Source organism: Oryx dammah, unplaced genomic scaffold (genome assembly GCF_014754425.2).
Source record: "Oryx dammah isolate SB20612 unplaced genomic scaffold, SCBI_Odam_1.1 HiC_scaffold_18, whole genome shotgun sequence".
NCBI lineage: Eukaryota > Metazoa > Chordata > Mammalia > Artiodactyla > Bovidae > Oryx > Oryx dammah.
The window spans coordinates 93,753,540-93,774,821 of NW_024070202.1; the positions used below are offsets into that span (position 1 = coordinate 93,753,540).

Sequence of the window (21,282 nt, forward strand, 5' to 3'; positions counted from 1 at the left end):
TAGTTCTTCAGGTACTCTGTCAGATCTAAACCCTTGAATCTATTTCTCATTTCCACTGTATAATCATAAGGGATTTGATTTAGGTCATAGCTGGATGGTCTACTGGTTTTCCCTACTTTCTTCAGTTTCAGTCTGAATTTGGCAATAAGGAGTTCATGATCTGAGCCACAGTCAGCTCCCAGTCTTGTTTTTGCTGACTGTATAGAACTTCTCCATCTTTGGCTACAAAGAATATAAATCTGATATCAGTACTGACCATCTGCTAATGTCCATGTGTGGAGTCTTCTCTTGTGTTGTTGGAAGAGGGTATTTGCTATGACCAGTGCGTTTTCTTGGCAAAACTCTATTAGCCTTTGCCCTGCTTCCTTCTGTACTCCAAGGCCAAATTTGCCTGTTACTCCAGGTATTTCTTGACTTCCTACTTTTGCATTCCAGTCCCCTATAATGAAAAGGACATCTTTTTTGGGTGTTAGTTCTAGAAAGTCTTATAGGTCTTAATAGAACTGTTCAACTTCAGCTTCTTCAGCTGTTCAACTTTAGCATTACTGGTTGGGGCGTAGACTTGGATTACTGTGATATTGAATGGTTTGCCTTAGAAATGAATGGAAAGCATTCTGTCGTTTTTGAAATTGCATCCAAGTACTGCATTTCGGACTCTTTCGTTGACCATGATGGCTACTCCATTTCTTCTAAGGGATTCTTGCCCACAGTTGTAGATACAATGGTCATCTGAATTAAATTCACCCATTCCAGTCCATCTTAGTTCACTGATTCCTAAAAGGTCGATGTTTACTCTTGCCATCTCTTGTTTGACCACTTCCAATTTGCCTTGATTCATGGACCTAACATTCAAGGTTCCTATGCAGTACTACTCTTTACAGGATTGGTCTTTACTTCCATCACCAGTCACACCCACAACTGGGTGTTGTTTTTGCTTTGGTTCCATCTCTTCATTCTTTCTGGTGTTATTTCTCCACTGATCTCCAGTAGCATATTGGGCACTTACTGACCTGAGGAGTTCATCTTTCAGTGTCTTTATCTTTTTGCCTTTTCATACTGTTCATGGGGTTCTCCAGGCAAGAATACGAAGTGATTTGCCATTCCCTTCTCCAGTGGACCACGTTTTGTCAGAACTCTCCACCATGACCTGTCTGTCTTGAGTGGCCCTACACGGCATGGCTTATAGTTTCATTGAGTTAGACAAGGCTGTGGTCCATGTGATCAGATTGGTTAAGTTTTCTGACCAATTGGTAAGATCCAAATCTTGGGTTGAAGATATACACAGGATAGTGTGGGATAGAGTTAACATGCCCAAGCATGTTATGGTCAGAGACTGTGCTCTGGGACAAAGTAGGGAGGTTTGATGGAACACTTGATTAGAAGGCTGGAGATGTAGGTTCAAGTTTTGATTTTGCTGTGAAGTAGAGCTGTGACTTTGGGTCTCAGCTTTTCTGCATCTCAGTCTGTAAAATGAGAATATCAGACTAGTTGGCCTCCAAGGTCTTAGGCATCTGGCTAAAAATAACTCTTTGTAAGTATCTAGGTCTGACTGGTTATCAAGATAAGAAGACATATTATAGTTAGGGGATCCAAAGTGAATAATTACAGATTTTCAGCCAATTATATTAGGGTATTCTTTGTACTTCCTAACAAATTAAATAGCAGAGGAAAATTTATAATTGGAAAAAAAAACATGAGTCTCCTGCCTTTTCTCTCCTTCCCACCCCATAGCCCTATGGTCCAGAGACAACCTTTAAATATGATTTCACCATTTGTTTTTAGCTTCTCTTAGAATTACTTCCATGAGGCTTAATAATATGTGTAAACTTCTGTTTCTTGAATTACCAACTTTAGACCATATCTGTGGACTTTTTTAGTATGAAAAATAAGAATTTAAGTCACTTTTTCTATTTCCTCCTTTCTCCATCACCCATTTTTTGATATTTATATTTTTGAAAGTATTTTATTAATTATCTTTATAGTTTCAAATTGATAGACTTATTTTTTGATCCATCAACTTTCAGTCCACCAACTCCCCGTTTTGTAGGATCACGTTATAAGTGCCCCATGCACTAACCCTCTTTCTAGTGTTCCAGGCTCTGGGACCATGCTTGACTATTACATCATTGTGGTAAACATTTTTAGTTTGTCTGCCATCCCCAAGTATTATGTGCTTATGTTTATGTTTAGGTTACTCTTTTTACCTTCTTTAATAGCCATGTCCAGAATCATAACTGTATGACTACTCAAAAGTTTTATGTCTCTTAAGAGCTAAGGAAGTAATTGGGTATGTACTTAAAGACTTAACTTAGTAAACCATTCATCTACACATTTATTCAACAGATATTTATTGAATATCAGACTTGTCATCACAATTGAATTTACAATAGTGAAAAATTGGAAACAACCTAAACAACTTCAGGGAGTTAGTAAAATTCCTGCTATGCATTTTCATAGAGAATGCTCTTTAAACATTAAAAAAAAAATGATGTTAAATGTTAATAACATAAAAAATTCTGTTCTGTAGTAAATTTTAAAATATTTCTAAAACAATATATACACTATAGCCTCACTTTTGTCAAAAAAAAAAAAGAGCAACCATGTAAGAAATTCAGGGGAAGATGCTAGAAGCATGAATTGTTGTTCAGTCGTTTGGTGATATCTGACAATTGGGACTCATGGACTGTAGCCCGGCTGGCTCCTCTGTCTGTGGGATTTCTCAGACAAGAATACTGGCGTGGGTAGCCATTTCCTTCTCTAGGGGATCTTCCCAATCCAGGGACTGAACCTGCACATCCTGCACTGGCGAGGGGATTCTTAACCCCTAAACCACCAGGGAAGCCCAGAAGCATGCATGCCAAATTATTAATTTGGTAATGTGGCATCTCAGGTGGTGCTGATTTCTGTTTCTTTCTTTTTTTTCTGACTTGTGTTTTTTCAGTTACCCAAAAAGAACATGTGTCACTTTTATGATAATTTTTTAAGCTAAAGATTAAAAAATTAGAGTTGCCAGTTTTTCTTGAAATAGTATATTAAAACAATCTAGGAGTACCCAATAAGGTTCAGTAAATATTTGTGAAGTGGATGAGAGAATGGTTGATTTCAGAGGTTTCTGGATCTATAGTATTGACACTTATACATTCACAGTTTTATCCAGAAGCAAGTCCTAGTTATCTCAAAAGAGAAATCATGCATTGAAAAATCTAAGAAATGGCTTTAACTGAATGTTGGTTGTGTAATGGCAAATCCAGCAGACTCAAGGCCCACTATAGAAGCGGCCAGGCAACAATGCTATATTTCACAGTAAGCAGGATCTGAATAAAAGTGTCCTTTGTGCTTGTGAGACTGAGGGGTGGGACTTGGGGCAATTCATGTTATTTCTCTTTAATGGAAATTGAGTCAGCCTCTAATCCTGCTGTCACGTGACAGCTACTTATTTGATTTTTTGGCAATTTGGGGAGCAGCTGTGGACACATGATTTTTCTGCAAAAAGAGCCAGCTGCATTCTTACTCATTTGAAAATGCCTGAGTATACTAAGCTTCCTATCCACCATGTTTCTGACCCAGTGGTAACTTCAGCAACTCAATTCCTTTTAATTGATATTTGTAGCTGTTAATAAGCATCTGAATATTTGAGAATGCATTTTCTAATCCTTTTTATCATTGTCATCAACATTCATTAGGTACCTTCTCACTCAGGGCACTGTGACAGACACAGGGTTGTAAGCTGTAATGTGGAGACGACTTTCCTCTTTGACAGGTGGGTCAGCATTATCCTTAGAATCATTTTGTTTTCAGCAGGTTAAATTACAGTGTAAAGAAAGAATCTGGTGTGAAGGCAGCTGAAAGCTGTGTACCTTTGGTCCCCAGACTCCTGAGTCTGCTGTCTGGGTATGCACTCCCGTCCTCTTGCTTTGCCCCGCGCCTTCACAAGCCGTTGGCTCAGCCTGCAGCCAGCCCCCTTCTTTCATTCTGGCACCTGACAGACTCCTGGCTGAAGACTCTGTTCCGCCTTCACGATACCTACTCAGTGTCCTTGTAGTCCTCTCTTCTCAGTGCTCCCTTAGCCTTTGGTGATGATTATCACTAGAATATGATTTTTTCTTTTTTAAGGAAAAAGTTTTCATTTATTAAAAAAATATCTTTTGGGGAGCAGCCTGTGGGATCTTAATTCCCTGACCAGGGTTTGAACGTGTGTTCCCTGCATTGGAAGCACAGAGTCTTAACCACCAGACCTCTAGGGAAGTCCTGGAAAAGGCTTTTTTTAAAGGTGAAAAGCCTTCTAAGTTAACAATTTGTACTTATTTTTTTAAGCTCTTTTAACCAAGGGTCCAAGAAATACAGTCAGGGAATTGGGTAGGCAAAATTTCTATAATGAGTAAAAGAAAGCTTTGCTTTTGATTGTGAACACCTTTAGGGTGAGGGAGCGACACAGGCAGTCGCTTTTCCTATCTTTGCAGCGTTGAATTATCACAAGGGATGGATTTGCTTGAACTATTGTATGAACCTATTTTATTAGACAATTCTTTAACAATGATTAGAAGCAAGTCATTTCAAAAATTAAGAATAGAATGTAGAAGAATTGTACTGTTCATTGTGGCAGTCATAGCCAGTTGTAGCTATTTATATTAAAATTATTTAAAACTAACTAATTGTCACGTTTCATGTGGTCAGTAGGCACATGTGGTTAAACCACATGTGGTTAGTGACTGTTATTATTTTGGACAATGTAAATTGAGAACATTTCCATCATTGCGGAAATTCCTGTTGGACAATACATCAACTCTTCTATAGGTTCTAAAGCAGTACTGTCTAAGAACCTATAGAAGAATTGATGTATTTTGAAGCATTTGGTGAAGTAGATTCACCTATTTAATACAGAAGGATGTTTATTCCAGTCGAAGAATTTTAATTTCAAGCACAGCTTGAAATTCCCTGTGCTCTCCTTACATTTTTCCTTGGTTGTGGCACCCTCTAGTGTTTCAGCTTTGTTTAGATCACAAACTCCCAATTTGCGATTTATAAGCACCTTTTCTCCCAATGTAAAAATAAATCCTGTAACTTTCCCTTTGACATTTCTATGCTTTATCTGTCTTTATGTGGAATAGTAATACTAGTAATAATAGGTTACACTTAACTGCTAAGTCGCTTCAGTCATGTCCAACTCTGTGCAACCCCATAGACGGCAGCCCACCCGGCTCCGCCATCACTGGGACTTTCCAGGCAAGAACACTGGAGTGGGTTGCCATTTCCTTCTCCAATGCATGAAAGTGAAAAGTGAAAGTGAAGTCGCTCAGTCGTGTCCGCCTCTTAGCGACCCCATGGGCTGCAGCCCACCAGGTTCCTCCGTTCATGGGACTTTCCAGGCAAGAGTACTGGAGTGGGGTGCCATTGCCTTCTCTTACACTTAACTAGCACTTATTATATACCATGTTCCATTTTAAGCCCTTTTATAAAAGTTGGTCCAAAAAACTCGTTTGGTCCTTATAATAATTCTATGAAGTAGTTTCTGTTAATCTCCCCAACTGGAAGACTGTAAACCTACGGTGTAGAAGTCAAGTGGAACCTGTCTAAGGTGGTAGAGAGTGGCAGAGCAAGGACTTGAACTCAGTACTCTGGCTCCAGAGTTTATAATCTTAACCACCCTGCTGGGGAAGTGAGGATGAGCTTTCAAGCAGGAATGGGGTAGAATGGAGAGGACACTTTGCATACCTTTGGCATGCTCTTGTACTAAATTCCTTGGGCCTAGTTGTATAACAAGAAAACAAAACTCTCAATCTCGGCAAGCCACACTGGAAATTATAGTTAGTCCCTCCTATTGATTTCCAGCAGACACACATAGATCTACCTGTGTAGTCAGCCTGCCCAGGAAGTTAAGAGTGGTAAATGACGGTCACAGCTGCCGCTGCTACCACGTTTCCTTTTGTTTGCCCAGACTCTGGACCTAGTGTACTTACTGAATGATATAACAGATCTTTTTGTGATTATCACTATTATTTCCATATATGCCATAAAAAGGCATTTATTATTGTGATGTTGATTTTGAGGTTTATTGGAATGTTAGACTTATTAAGTACTTTATTAAAAGAGCAGGTAAGATAGACTCATAAACAGATAAAAGTTTGTGTGTTTGTATAACTCCTACTTCTCATCCTGTCTGCACCCCCTTCTCACTTCTATGTTCCATTTTTCTCTTCCTGAGTCATTTTATACTCTTAGCATCTTTTTAGTGATTAATCAAACTTAAGATTTTGTATTCAACTTCCATCGGCATATGGAAACAAACCATAGTGGTGTCCTTATAAAAATGTCCTTCAAATCACTTCATTGGTAGTATAAAAATGTCAATACATTTTATTGTATTGACTTAAATCAATATAAAATTTTGCTACTAATTGACACTTTTAAGTAATTTCCACAAAGTTACATATTTTCTTCCCTTTGTATCAGTCAGGACCTGTAAACCATGTGAGGTATTTCAGTGAATTTAATTCTGGAATTGGTTACACAGGTGTTGGAAGACTAGAAGAGCAAAAGCAGACACTGAGTTAATCCAGGTAACACGGGAAGCAGCTGCTCCTGCTCCCCTTGGGCTGGGGGAACAGAATAGAAAAACCTAAGAGTTCAGAGGGGCCCCCACACAGCTGGTAATCTCACTTCCGAGTGGGATGTCACGCAGCTGGTGCTCAACGAACAAGCAGAGAGGCGCACAGCTGGAGTTGGGAGATGAGGCTATCCTTGGTCATTAGAGCAACTCGATTAGGAATGAAAACTGCAAGGCAGTCCCTTCTCTCCACTTCTTCCCATCTTAACCTGTTGTCTCTCCTTGGTAGAATCTAATATGAAGCTGGTAAATAAAGTTCTCCAACCCAGCCCAGAGTTGGCTTGAGAGTATTTCAGTACAGGTGTAGAATAGAGGGCTTGGAAGTTGAGAGAAGAGATGAATGGCTAGCACAGTATTATAGGAGAATTAATGGAAACTGTAATTGCCTGGGTCTAGCTTTACTAATCATAATGTGCAACCAATTACCCAGAAGCATTTATTATGATGGCTGCTATTCATAGAGACTTTAGTACCCAGGCCCTGCCTTCCATGAACTTATAATATTGGTTTCACAAAACCATCCACTCACCCTAAAGTCATTATGAAGTTATGTGTTAAAGCTTGTTTTTTCACGTATGTATAAAAGCAGTATGTGGACTCTGGTTGTTACTAATGAATGTTTACAAATTTTATCCACATTGGAATGAAAAATATTACGTGATTCCAGTCATAAATTAGGCAGTTAGCCTTACTCAAGGTAAGTCCATTTCTGAACTTGAACTGTGCTGTTCTCTTGATCTGAGCATGAGAAAGGGACTTGATTTTTCTAGTGATGGTTTGCTCTGGCATGTTGAATTTTTAAAGTTTCAAAATGATCAGTTTGGAAGGCTATATTGTGGTTATTTGGTTTTAAGGTTCATTTTTCAAAGTTATACATTCCTATGAGAAAAGTTCAAATAGAAGGATTTATAATAAAAAAATCAATGGCCTTTTGCCACACTCTTCACCCGCACCTAGTCCCACTGTTCAGAGACGAGTTACTTTAACTGTTCTGTTTATAGTTTTAACTATTTTGTTTATAGTATTATCAAACAGTATTACCTCCATAACTTTAGAAAATATACCTGTACTACTTTTTCTTGATTTATCAAGCTTGGGGCATTTTACCTCGCTGTACTTACTTCCGTTCAGCTCTGTTTCTGAGTTGCATTGTGATACTGAGATCTCTCTGCTCTTGGTCTGATTCCCTCACTGTGTAAAGATAGGATGTTCCGCTCCCAGCCATTCCCCAACCTCTCTACCCTCCCCTACCTCCTTACCTCCCTCCGCCTGATCTTTGCCTTTACATTGCCAGTGTTCGTAACTTTTACTTTCTACTTTGTGCTACATTTAATCTGCTGGATGTTCTAAGTATGGTTGGAGTCTGAGAATGGAAGGCAAGGAGCTGCATCATGACTGCGGCTTGCTCTTTTGTTTTGTAGACCTCAGTGATGTGAGGATTGGGTGTGTGTGTGTGTGTGTGTGTTTTCTTCTTCCTCTGCAAGTCCTATAACACCCTTGGGCTGTTTGAAAGAGAATATTCCTAGGAAGGTCAAATGGATTCCTTTTTTCTTAAGCTCCATTTATTACTCAGAATTAAATTACATGTTACCTTGTTTCTATTTTCACTTTGACTCTCTTGTTGCAGTTGTTTTTAAAGTTTTTCCTGCTGTGGTAAAACTTTGATCCATTACCCTGTGTCCCTCAAGAATCAAATTGTTGTCTTTGGCTTTAGACTTTTTTGGGAAAGGCTGTTTTGTTGAGTAAAATTTCTATCCTAGTCATGAAATTTAGATTCTGGACATGTCTATGAATTAAATTGAACCTCTCTGCTTTTCTGTCCCTGGTTTTGTCTGTGGACATGTCTTGCTCTGAGAATTCCCCCCAGGGTGTTCTTGGAGCTTTTCCTTTGATGTGATAATTCTATTGATGAGACTAAGGCTTTCTCTTACTTTTAGTTATACCTTGACTCAGCCTGCTCTTCCAACTTTATTTGTTTTTTGTTTATTTTTAATACTCTACACTTAATCTCATTATGTGTGGATTAGACTAAATTTAACTGCCCTTGGACATTTCATCCAAATTCTAGTAGCTCCTTACATACTGTTGACTACAACTAACAGGATGCTTCTGAACAGAAGAATCTGTTTTTCTGAGTTCTCTTCCATTATCTTTAGTCCCATGCCTACTGGTCCACAATGGCAAAAATAGGAACTCCTCTGTCTGAACTTACCCTTCTCCAATCCCTTATGCACGTGTGCTCGGTCAGTAAGTCTGTCTGACTCTACAACCCCCTGGACTGTAGCCTCCCAGGCCCCTCTGTCCGTGGGATTTCCCAGGCAAGATACTGGAGTGGGTTGCCGTTTCTTCTCCAGGAGATCTTCCTGACCCAGGGATTGAACCCATGTGTTCTGCACAGGGAAGTTCCCCACTCCCTTATAGATTATACGTTAAAGAAGAGCCTTCAGATGAAGTATGTGTTGCACCACAGGTGATGATCTAGGCTAAGAAACAGGCTTTAATAAAATTGCTACCAAGTTGTGTTAGTTTGGGGGGGAATTTTTTTTTTTAAATGGAGTGTAACTAATCTGCTGAACATCACTGGTTCCAGGTGATAGACATGCCTTTTTATTTGGATATGATGTTTAGAATCACACTTACATGTTGTCTGTCCTTTCATCTTGCCTTTCATATCTATTCAGAGGCCTCACTGTCGGGTCCATTCTCTGTTTTGTGCATTCTCATGAAATTATGTTAGAGGTGTCGGTTCCCTATAATTTCCTTATGTTAATGTTTTGGAGTCTAGTATTTGAGTCGCTGAAGTTAATATAATAAAGTCTTTTTAGATGCTTGACTCAAAATCTTGTGCATGCAGTTAAGAAAGCCATGGGGCTTCCCTGGTGGCTCAGTGGTAAAGAATCTGCATGCAATGCATGAGACTCGGGTTCATCCCTGGGTTGGGGAGATCCAGTGGAGGAGGGTGTGGCAACCCACTGTAGTACTCTTGCCTGGAGAATCCCATGGACAGAGAAGCCAGGCAGGCTGCAGTCCATAGGGTCGCACAAAGTCAGAAATGACTGAAGTGACAAAGCAGCAGCAGCAGCAAGAAAGCCATAGCCTCAGAGATGGATGTATAGCTTAAAGATGAGGTAATTGAGGCCCAGTCCTTGAGAGACTAGTCAGGTAATGTGTCAAGAAGGATCGAATCATGAAGACATAGGAATTCTGGCATCATCATAATTAGTGTTGAGCTTTTATGTGTTCTTCACCATATCTGGAAAGTTTCCTTTAACCCCCTTCCTTTTGAGGAAAGGTGCTACTTTTTTTTTTCTTTATCATTAAAAAAAAAAAAAGGGTTGAAATTGAGGCTTAGAGGTTAAGTAACTTGTCCAGGAGTTCTGAATGTCTGGTAATAGCCTGTGCTATTTTTAAAATTTCATATAATGTTTTTATCTTTTAGAAGTTCCTATCATTTCTGCTCTCCAGAGAATCTGACTTTTTTGAGGATGAAAGCTAGAATGCCTCACTAAAAATGACTTAAGCGGGATGGGGTATGACAATTGGCTGCAGTATGTATATGCCAGTCATATCTGGCTTTAGACAACCTGTTTTGCTTACTAAATTATGAAACCATTTAAAGCATCCTTTACAAGTACCCCACTCTGGTTCAGAGAAGTCTGAAATGGTCTTGCCTTTGCTTTTTACAGAGTGTCAGCAGACAGGTTAATGAGGCTGAAGGATGGCGTGGGGAAAGACCTAGAAAGAGATGAGGCTCTGGGTAGGAGTGACAAGCCTGTGAAACAGACATCCCTATTGATTTATTCTGTGAACTGCTGTTCTGGAGAAAAGAACCGAAATCCATTATACCAAGTGCATAGCGTACAAATCCTTTTGAAAAGGATTTAGATGCCATCTAATCCCAAATCATTTAAAAACAATTTTGGAGTCCCCAGAATTCTAAAATGCCCTAGGCAGTTTGTCTCAGACTACAACAGTGAAATGGATGGAAAGCTAGTATTTTAATGGTATCTTCCTTTCATATATCGTGTTTACTTGCATGACTTAAATGGTGCATTAAATTGCATTTTTAGACATGTACGAATCTGGGGGCATCTCGAATCTTCAAAATTCTGTCTAGTCTCTCACCATTAAGTATGATGCTGGCTGCAGGTTATTGTTTTTACTGAGCTGAGGAGGGTCCCTCCATTCATAGTTTGCATCTCTTCCTTTTTAAGACTCACACTCCATTGTTTGTGTGTCCACTTTTTTTTAAGGTTCAAATTCATTTTATTTTTTAATTAGTTTTGTAAATTTACTTTTAATTGGAGGTTTGTCCACATTTTGTTACCCATTCATCTATTGGTGGATAGTTAGTTGCTTCCACCTTTTGGCCATTGCGAAGAATGCTGCTGTGAACATCAGTGTACAAAAAGCCCTTTCAGACCCTCCTTTCAGTTCTCCCAGCATATATAGTACCCAGAAGTGTGGAATTGCTGGATCATATGGTAATTCTTCTGAAAGTTTTTTGAGAAACTAATATGCATAGTTTGATATAAAAGGATGTTCACTTCACTGATGTTTATAGTAGCAAAAATATGGAAGCTGCCTTCCTATATATGGAGGATTCCCAGGTGGCTCAGACGGTAAAGAATCTCCCTGGGAGACCTGGATTCGATTCCTGGGTCAGGAAAATCCCCTGGAGAAGGGAATGGCAACTCTCTCCAGTGTTCTTGCCTGGAGAATCCCATGGACAGAGGAGCCTGGCGGGTTAGTCCATGGGGTCACAAAGAGCCAGATACAACTGGGTGACTAATGCTTTCACTTTCCTATATATCAGTAAGTGATTGATTGCATAATTATGGCACATCAATACAGTGAAGTATTCTTCAGCTATATAGAAAGGTCTGTGTCTATTTTGACATGTCAAAATGTCCAGATATCTTGTCACAGAATAACATATGTATTGTGAACCTGTTTTTATTTTAAATCATACATATGTATGTATGCTTCAGAAGATTGTTTAAGGATAGTGTACCTCTCTGGATGTTAGGGCAGGGGGAAGAGAACAGAGTGTAAGTGCATAGGAGAGCATACCTTAGTCCTATTACTGTGTCATTTCAGGGTGTATAAGAAACACAGTGTTATAAACAGAAAAACCATTTTGAATAATCACAGTTTGGGGAAAAAAATGTTTAGCTCCTATATGTGCTTAAAATACAAAGGAACTGTTAAGTATTTTACTTACTGTTTTTATGTGCACGGTGTCAAGTGCAAGTCATCAGGACCTTTTAAATATCTTTTTTTATCATTATGGATAATACCAAAGATATTTATTGTTTTGTGACTTTAAATATAAAATTAGCACAGTGAATTTCCGTCAGAATAGTTTCATGCAAGGAAAATGTTCTACCGTTTTTATGTCATATGGTAATGATACTGCCCATTTCCTATGACTTGGTGTGGTGAGGTATATAGTAAAATGAAAGGCTTGTCGAAGTTCCTCTTCCCTTGAGGAAAGTACTTCTTAGTTTAAGTATTAACCTGTATTACACACTGAATCCTGTTCTTTACCTTTTCTTCCAATAGTGGATCTTCATGGAGGAACACGGAGTGACCCAAACTGAACACATGGCTACCATAGAAGCGCATGCAGTGGCCCAGCAAGTTCAGCAGGTCCATGTGGCCACCTACACCGAGCACAGCATGTTGAGTGCTGATGAAGACTCACCTTCTTCTCCTGAGGACACCTCGTATGACGATTCAGACATACTTAACTCCACAGCGGCTGATGAGGTAACAGCCCATCTGGCTGCTGCAGGTAATGTTTGGATTGGAATCTCTTCATTTTTGGCTTAACTCTGGTACTGTGCTTATCTGAAAGAGCCAAGGATACAGGCATTCAGATATCTTCATATCGTATCTTCATGATTTTTTTAAAGCCTTGCATTTTCAACTTGTACCTGTATTACACTGAGACTTAGGTTCTAGACTCATATACTGTTAGTGACATGAACTTTGGTTTTGCTTTTTCATCCATTCCAGTACTCTTTACTTTTAACTCAACAGCTCAGTCATATTCGACTCTTTGTGACCCCTTGGACTGTAGCCCACTAGGCTACTCTGTCCGTGGGATTTCCCAGGCGAGAATACTGGAGTGGGTTTTCATTTCCTTCTCCAGGGGATCTTCCCCATCCAGGGATCCAACCCGGGTCTCTTGCATTGGAGGCAGATTCTTTACCATCTTAGCCACCAAGGAAGCCCTACTTTTAACTCATTTAGTCCATTTACATTAAATGTAATCACTGATATATTTGGGTTTAAATTTATCATGTTTACTATATGCTTTCTCATTATCCTTCATGTCCTGTTTACTTTCCTTTCAGTTTCTTTTTGGAGTAATTGAAAGGTGTTTTTGTTTTTTATTTTTTCATTTTTTTCTTGTTAGTTTAGAAGTTATATATACTTGTGCTATTATTTTTGTTTCACACATACTTAATATTAATTAATTTTCCCTCTTATATCCAGCTTGCTTTATGTTGGTTTTTCTCTTCATGTTCTGGTTCTATTTGGATGAATGCTGGATGTGTGTGTGTTTAGAAAACTATTTTTAGAATAATTTGGGATCTAGAATAATAATATTGTCATCTAGAGAGGATTTTTGTTTGCTTCTACCAGTGCCTGGGCACTAGCAATCCTGGATGATCTTAATCCAGTTTAAGGTTTTGAGATTTTCTGGGCCCCTAAATGACTTAAAGCTGGGTGATATTTTGTATTGTTCTCTTTACTGTTTATACTGTACATTTAGCACTATGTGGAAAGCTCCATGTAGACCATGTCTGGATGGATCTAATACTGTATAAGGAACACTGATTTTGAAGATACTTAGGAAAAGATGGACAGGAAATCAGTGATTAGAAATAGCCAAAGTACTACATTTTTTAAAAAAAGTATATGCTGTATTTAAGTGAAAGAAGACAGCTACAATGAAAATAAACTTTTGCTGTCTGTTTTTATCCACTGTATTTTTCTGAAATAGTGAATTTAAAAATAAGATTTAGTGGCAAAATACATAAAAAATATTTGTGAAATATATTTTGAAATTTTTATACTTCCCAGAAGAGGGCATCCTAACATAATGAATCCAAGTCAACTTCTTTCCTAGGAAGGAAGGTGGTTTTGAGACATAGTTTTGCTATAATATAGTACTGCATTGAACTTTAATCTAACCCTCTTATGTGGCAGATGTGGAAATTGAAGCCCAACTGATAAAAATGATTTAATCATTCAACAGTTATTGAGAAATTATTATATACTTTATATTAGTATATAGAGACACTATAAACAAGACTGTCAAGAACTTGTTCCTAAAGGACCTTACAGACCAGTGATAGGAAGAAGGGTACATATAACCAAGTTAAATAATTTCAAAAGCACTGAGTTCTCTGAGGAATATAATGAACTTAACTTTAAATGGGTGTTCTTCCCTGGTGGCTCAGAGGTTAAAGCGTCTGCCTGCAATGCGGGAGACCTGGGTTCGATCCCTGGGTTGGGAAGTTCCCCTGGAGAAGGAAATGGCAACCCACTCCAGTATTCTTGCCTGGAGAATCCCAAGGATGGAGGAGCCTGGTGGGCTTCAGTTCACTGGGTTGCAAAGAGTCGGACACGACTGAGCGACTTCACTTTCACTTTCACTTTACTTTAAATGGAGAGGGAAGGGTAGCTGGTTACCCTCTTTTTCTATTCCTGTTTCCTTCTCTCCCTCTGCTGAAGTAACCACTATTCTGAATTTGATTGTCTCTTGAACTTCTTTCATATTTTTTTGTGTGTATCAGTAAACAGTATTTAACATTGTTTTTGCATGTTTTTGGCTTCCCTTGTGGCTCAGCTGGTAAAGAATCCGCTTGCAATGTGGGAGACCTGGGTTCAATCCCTGGGTCAGGAAGATTCCCCTGGAGAAGGGATACCCAGTCCAGAATTATGGCCTGGAGAATTCCATGGACTGTATGGTCCATGGGGTCACAGAGAGTCAGACAGAGTGACCTTCACTTTCACTTGGATGTTTTAAATTATATATAAATGGTATCACTCTGGTATTGTTTGTCTAAAAGTGTTCATTTCATTCAGTATTATTTTTTCTGAGATTTATTTATGTTGATAATATGGCTAGATAATTTTCATTTTAACTTTTATTTAGTATCCATTCATTATCTGAATGTGTCATATATTGGGAGAACACGTAGGTTGTCTGTAATCTTTTACTATTTACAGTTGCTACAAATAAAAATTATTTTGTATATTTTCTTGTATATATTGTGAGAGCTCTTGGCTTTGGTTTTCAAACTTCTTTTGACAGTGTGCCACAGTAATACATTGTGATCTAGAATAAATATGCACATATAATTGAAATAACAATTTCTCATGAAGGGATACTTAACTTCTGCAAGTAACACACTCTTTGATGTGTTCTGATATCTTTCACTTTATTCCATGTTATTAAAACAAACAAAAAACTACTCATAGTTTGGAAAACGCTGCTTGAGGGTATACTCAGGAGAGCAAAGATAGGCACATTTTCAACTTTACTGGGTATTCCAAATGTCTTTCCAAATACTTTTATTTGTTTGTATTCCCACCAGCAGTGTACTCAAGTGCCTGTTGCTTCTCATCCTCGCCACATTTGGTATTGTCAATTGTTTTTATTTTTGCCAGTCTGATGGGTATGAAATAGTATCTCAGTGTTGGTTTAATTTGCTTGTTTGAGCAAGAGGTTCCAGCCAGTGCAGGAAAATAAGATAGAGTATTATCTCAGAACTTTATTGACTATTCTTATTTTGCATATTTTCCTTTGTCCATTTCCCCAATTTTTTTTTAGTTACTGATTTTTTTTTTTAGCACTAATCTTTTCTTGGTGAATATTTATTGTAATTATCTTCTTTTAGTTGTCCACTCCCTGCCCAATTTTTTGTTATTTCTTTTTGTTCATAGCAGTTTGGATTTATATCATTGTGCAGTTACTGGTGTTTTATCCTTTTGGAGTTTTGTTTAAGCAGTTTTTCTTAACCCTGTGTTTGTAAATACTTTCCAGTAGTTTATTGTAGAAGTTACATAGTTTGTTGTTATTTTATTGATGTTTTTGTTTAACATTTAAGCCTTTAAGCTACCTGGGATTTATTTTCTTGTATAGTATGATGTATCGATCTACTTTCATTATCTTTGCATGCAGACAGTCAGTTGCTCCGACACCAGATCTTTAATCATACATCCTTTTCCCACCTCTGTCTTTTGACACAGCAGGGTGTTTGTGAACTCTCGAGTAAGTTATGTTGATTTATTTGTCTATCTTTTCAGTCAGTTCTACACTGTCATAAGGGATTGTAGCCTTATAGTAACTATTGGTACTTGGTAGGATGAGTGCCCCTGCCTCCTTTTTAAAATCTTCAAAAATTGTTTTGGCTGTTTTTAGCCCTTTGCATTTCCATTTTAAATTTAGAATTAGGTCTTTCCTGTTGGTCCAGAGGCTAAAGCTCTGCCCTCCCAATCCTGGGGACCCAGATTTGATCTCTGGTCAGGGAACTAGATCCCACATGCTACAACTAAGTTTGCATGCCACCACAACAAAGATTGAATGTGCCGCAACCAGGAACTGGTGCAGATAAATGAATAAATAGGGTTTGTTTCCTAGGAAAAAGGGAATAGGATGTTCTTGATAGGATTTATTAGGTTAAACATTTCAAAATAAACATTGAATATAAAAAATAAAATTTAGAATAAATAATATTATTTATTTTTATATAAATATGGACATGAGTTTGAGCAAACTCCGGGATTTGGTGATAGACAGGGAGACCTGTCGTGCTGCAGTCCATGGGGTCACAAAGAGTCAGACATGAGTGAGCAACTGAACTGAAATAAAATTTAAAATAAATAAAGTTTATTTTTTCAAGTTCCATATCAAAAAATGGGATTTTTATTTAAATTGCATTATTAATTTAATTAAGCATCTTTATTCATAATGCCTAACACTGGAACTTGCCAGTGTCTCTCAGACCATAAATTGTGGTCTGTTCATACTTTGGAGTATTGCTCAGCAATAAAAAGGAACAATCTACTGTTACACAGACACACACACACACAGTAACATGGATGAATCTTAAAAACACTATTCTAAATGAAAGAAACCTTGCACAAAAGAACATATACTGTATGATTCCATTTATTTTGCTAGAATAGGCAAAACTAACGTAGGGTGAAACAAACAAGAGTTGTGTCCTTATGGTGGGAAGTACAAGGAAGAACTGATGGGAAGGTTCGGGAGAGAACTGTTTGTAGTGATGATATTACATATCTTAGTAGGGGTTTGGGTTTCATAGTTGTATGCTTTTTAAAAATTTTATTGAATGATTTGTACATTTTATTATATGTAGATTTTATCTCAAAAGAAAAAACTTACAAATATTGAACTCTAGCTCATGATACTTCTACTGAAGTAAATAGTGGGATCATACTGTAGTTTACTTTGAAATGCATTTAAAAAAACCCAATATAGGTTGATGAATGGGTAGGAAGATGGATAGATGCATATAATAAAATATTAATAGTAGAATCTAGGTGGTAGATAGGTGAATGTTCACTATAAAATTCTTTGAACTTTGCTGTATATTTTAAAGTTTTTAAAAAATATATTTGAAACTTCTAATATAATAATAATAAAAATGTTGGACTCACAGAACTCAGTAACATAATAGCAACCTGATTAAAAAATGGACAAAGGACTTGAGTAGACATCTTCCTAAAGAAGGCACACAAAGTGGTCAATAAGTGTATGAAAAGATGCTCAGCATCACTCATCATCAGGGAAATGCAAGTCAAAACCACGATGAGATACTGCCTCACACCTGTTAAGATGGCTGTTAAGAAAATAAAAAAATAAGTATTGGCATGGATATGGAGAAATGGGAACCCTTATATGTTGTTGGTAGGAATGTAAAATGATACAGCCCCTATAGAAAACAGTATGAAGGTCCTCCCTCCAAATTAAAGATAGAATTACCATATCATCCAGTTCTTCCTATGGATGTTTATTCAAAAGAATTGACATCAGGATCTCGTGGAGGTATTGGCACTGCTGTGTTCACTGAAGCATTATTCACAGTAGTCAAGATGTGGAAACAATCTAAATTTCCATTGACAGATGAATGTGTGTTAGTCACTCAGTCGTGTCTGACTCTTTGTGACCCCATGGCCTGTAGCCCACCAGGCTCCCCTGTCCATAGAATTCTTCAGGCAAGAGCACTGGAGTGGGTTGCCATTCCCTTCTCCAGATGAATATAGATAAAGAAAATGTGGTATGTATGTATGGAATATTATTTAGCTTTTTTTTTTTTTTTAAAAAAAAGGAAATCCTACCATATATGACAATGTGGATGAACCTTGAGGGCACTATGTTAAATAACATATACCAGGTCAAAAAGACAGGTACTGCATGATTTACTTATATGAAGTATCATATTCAAGCTCTTATTCTACTCTGCATACAGTAGAATGGTGTTTGCCAGGGGCTGGGGTGTGGAAATGGGGAGTTGCCATTAAAGAATATAAAGTTTCAGTCATCTTCAGTCAAGATGAATAGTTCTAGAGATCTGCTCTACAACATTGTGTCTATATTTAACAGTACTATATTGTACACTTAAAGTTTGTTGAGACAGTCGATCTCATATGTTGTGTCATTACCACAATTTAAAAACTTAAATGTTAGAAAAATATGCATCAGTAATATTTTTTCTTCTACCAGCTGTTTATAATGGAAAGGAAAGTAAAAGGCAATACTTTATTTCTTGCTTATTTTGGGGCTCTTTGAGTTCAGTTCAGTTCAGTCGCTCAGTCGTGTCCGACTCTTTGCAACCCCGTGAACTGCAGCATGCCAGGCCTCCCTGTCCATCACCAACTCCCAGAGTTCAGCCAAACTCATGTCCATCGAGTTGGTGATGCCATCCAGCCATCTCATCCTCTGTCGTCCCCTTCTCCTCCTGCCCCGAATCCCTCCCAGCATCAGAGTCTTTTCCAATGAGTCAACTCTTCCCATGAGGTGGCCAAAGTATTGGAGTTTCAGCTTTAGCATCAGTCCTTCCAAAGAACACCCAGGACTGATCTCCTTCAGAATGGACTGGTTGGATCTCCTTGCAGTCCAAGGGACTCTCAAGAGTTGTCTTTAGAGAGGTTTTATTTAAGTCAGACTGAGTATACTACTAAATAACATGTAGAGAGGCTCATCTAGAGTTTCAGGGAGGCCTGTTGTAGTTGAGCCATTTATAGAACATATATGCCAGGATGAATGTGAGCACTTAAACCTGATTTTCATTTAAACCTTTTAGGGGGTTCACAAATAAAGATAAAGATGGATTGTCTGTTTTAAAAATAAAAGGACTGCCATTGATATGTTGAGATTGGGTAAATCAGAGACTAATAATTCCTTAAGGCCTACCCTTTGTTTTAGTCATTAGTTTCAGGGCAAACCAGACCAAATTTTATTAACATTTCCCCTTTAGAGTGGGACAGTTTTTATTCCTTTGCTTCCGGGATGCTTTCATCAACATGACCTTGTGGTTAACAGTTCCATTTAGGGTATAATTCTCAGATATATAAGAAAAAATTTTCCACTTAAGATGGTATTCTTCTAGATATTCCTCTTATATGTGGTGGTGCTGGTAGGGTTGGGGTTCCAAATATGAGTGATTATCTCTGACTTTCTAAGTTGTCAGTGCCTTGTAACAGAAAGAGGGGCACAGGAATGGAAATGAAATTTGAAATCTGTAACTTTTTTTGTCTTGGCAAGCTCTTCCTCTCAGTGGTGCTATTTCATCTAGCATCTTTGAGAACAGTATGAGTATGCTGATAAAACAAAAAACATTATATAAAATTCAAGCTAGTATGTGGTGGGGAGGTATAAGTCATTAACTTTTAAGAAATCTTCTTTGTAAGTTTTAATGGTAAATTAAAATATGATCCATGTTGAACAGGAGTGAAGTATATTGATGGTATCAGTAATATTCTATACTTACTGATAACATACTAGGAAATAAGTGCTACTTTTTTGTGCATCTAATTGTTTTCTGCTTGGTGCAGTTAACAGACTCTGCCTGGTCTCAGCACATATGTTATTGTTTCAGGTCCTGTGGGAATGGCTGCTGCTGCTGCTGTGGCAACAGGAAAGAAACGGAAACGTCCTCATGTGTTTGAATCTAATCCATCTATCCGGAAGAGACAGCAAACACGTTTGCTTAGGTGAGGGCTTCCTTACCCATACTGTTGCTGTTCCTCAAATACTTTATGGTATGGATGACAGAATATATCTTATTAGATTCATTAGGGGATGTGCTGTGCTGTGCTTAGTCACTCAGCCATGTCCTACCAGGCTCCTCTGTCCATGGGGATTCTCCAGGCATGAACACTGGAGTGGGTTGCCATGCCCTCCTCCAGAGGCTCTTCCTAACCAGGGATCAAACCCAGGTCTCTCCAATTGCAGGCGGATTCTTTACTGTCTCAGCCACTGGGGAAACCCAAGAATACTGGAAAGGAGAGCCTACCCCTTCTCGAAGGGGATCTTTCTGACCCAGGAATTGAACCCGGTTTCCTGCATTGCAGGCAGATTCTTCACAAGCTGAGCTACCAGGGAAACCCTTCATCAAGGGATACCAAATTAAATTCTTTCATGACAGAATTAGACTCTAAAGTACTCTAAACAAAAAAAAAATGAAACTATAACTATTGATTAACAGATGTATGTTGTTGTTTAGTTGCTGGGTCTTATTAGCCTCTTTTGCAACTCCGTGAACTGCAGCCCACCAGGCCCCTCTGTCCATGGGATTTCCTTAGGCAGGAATTCTGGAGTAGGTTGCTATTTCCTTCTCTAGCGTATCTTCCTGACCCAGGAATTGAACCCACATCTCCTGCATTGGAAGATTCTTTACCACTGAGCCACCAGGGAAGCCCTAACTTCCCCATATAGATGTATAGAATTATATTATTTCATTCAGAGAAAATTTATTAATATATGCCTGCCATGTGCCAGGTATTGTTCTGGGCCTTGGGAACCTAACAGCTAACAAGATAAATTAAAGAGCTTATATTCTAGTGGAGGGAATAAGAAATATATGATACATCAGATGATGAAAAGTAAAAAAAAAAGCAAAGTAAAGAAACTAGAAAGAGGATTGGGAGGGATATGGTAGTTTTTGTTTTTCTATAGAAGTGATCTTCGTTAAGGTAACCTTTGAACAGAGACCTGAAGTAATTTTAAGGGAAACCATGTTGATATCTACAGGAAGAACTTTTGGGGCTGACGGGTAGTAAAAACAAAGGTTCTGAAGTGGGAAGGCATGTCTTAGGTATGTTTGAGGAGCAGCTAGAGAAAGAATGAGAAGAGATGTGGTTATAATAGTAGTGGAAAGCCATGCCATGGCATCTTCTGGTCCAGTCTAAGGGCTTTGACTCTTACCCTAAGTGACATAGGAAGTCAATGAAGACTTTTGATTAAAACAATGATATGATCTAACATATTTTAAAAGTATCACTCAGGCTACTGTGTTGAGAATACACTCTCAGGGTACAAGAATGAAAGCAAGGCTGAAGATAGAAGCACACAGGTAGCCTTTGAAGCAGACTAGGGAATGAGTGATCCACACAGTCGAAGGCTTTGGCAT

The 21,282-nt window shown here is 38.2% G+C and overlaps 1 long non-coding RNA gene across 1 annotated transcript; it reads left to right on the forward strand.

Moving 5' to 3' along the window:
* Positions 1-1,041: 1,041 nt before the first annotated feature.
* On the forward strand, positions 1,042-19,886 carry LOC120877343. The gene is made up of 3 exons (XR_005724315.1): positions 1,042-3,760; positions 12,170-12,401; positions 19,750-19,886. It is a non-coding gene; the product is annotated as an uncharacterized LOC120877343 (long non-coding RNA).
* The last annotated feature ends 1,396 nt before the right edge of the window (positions 19,887-21,282 follow it).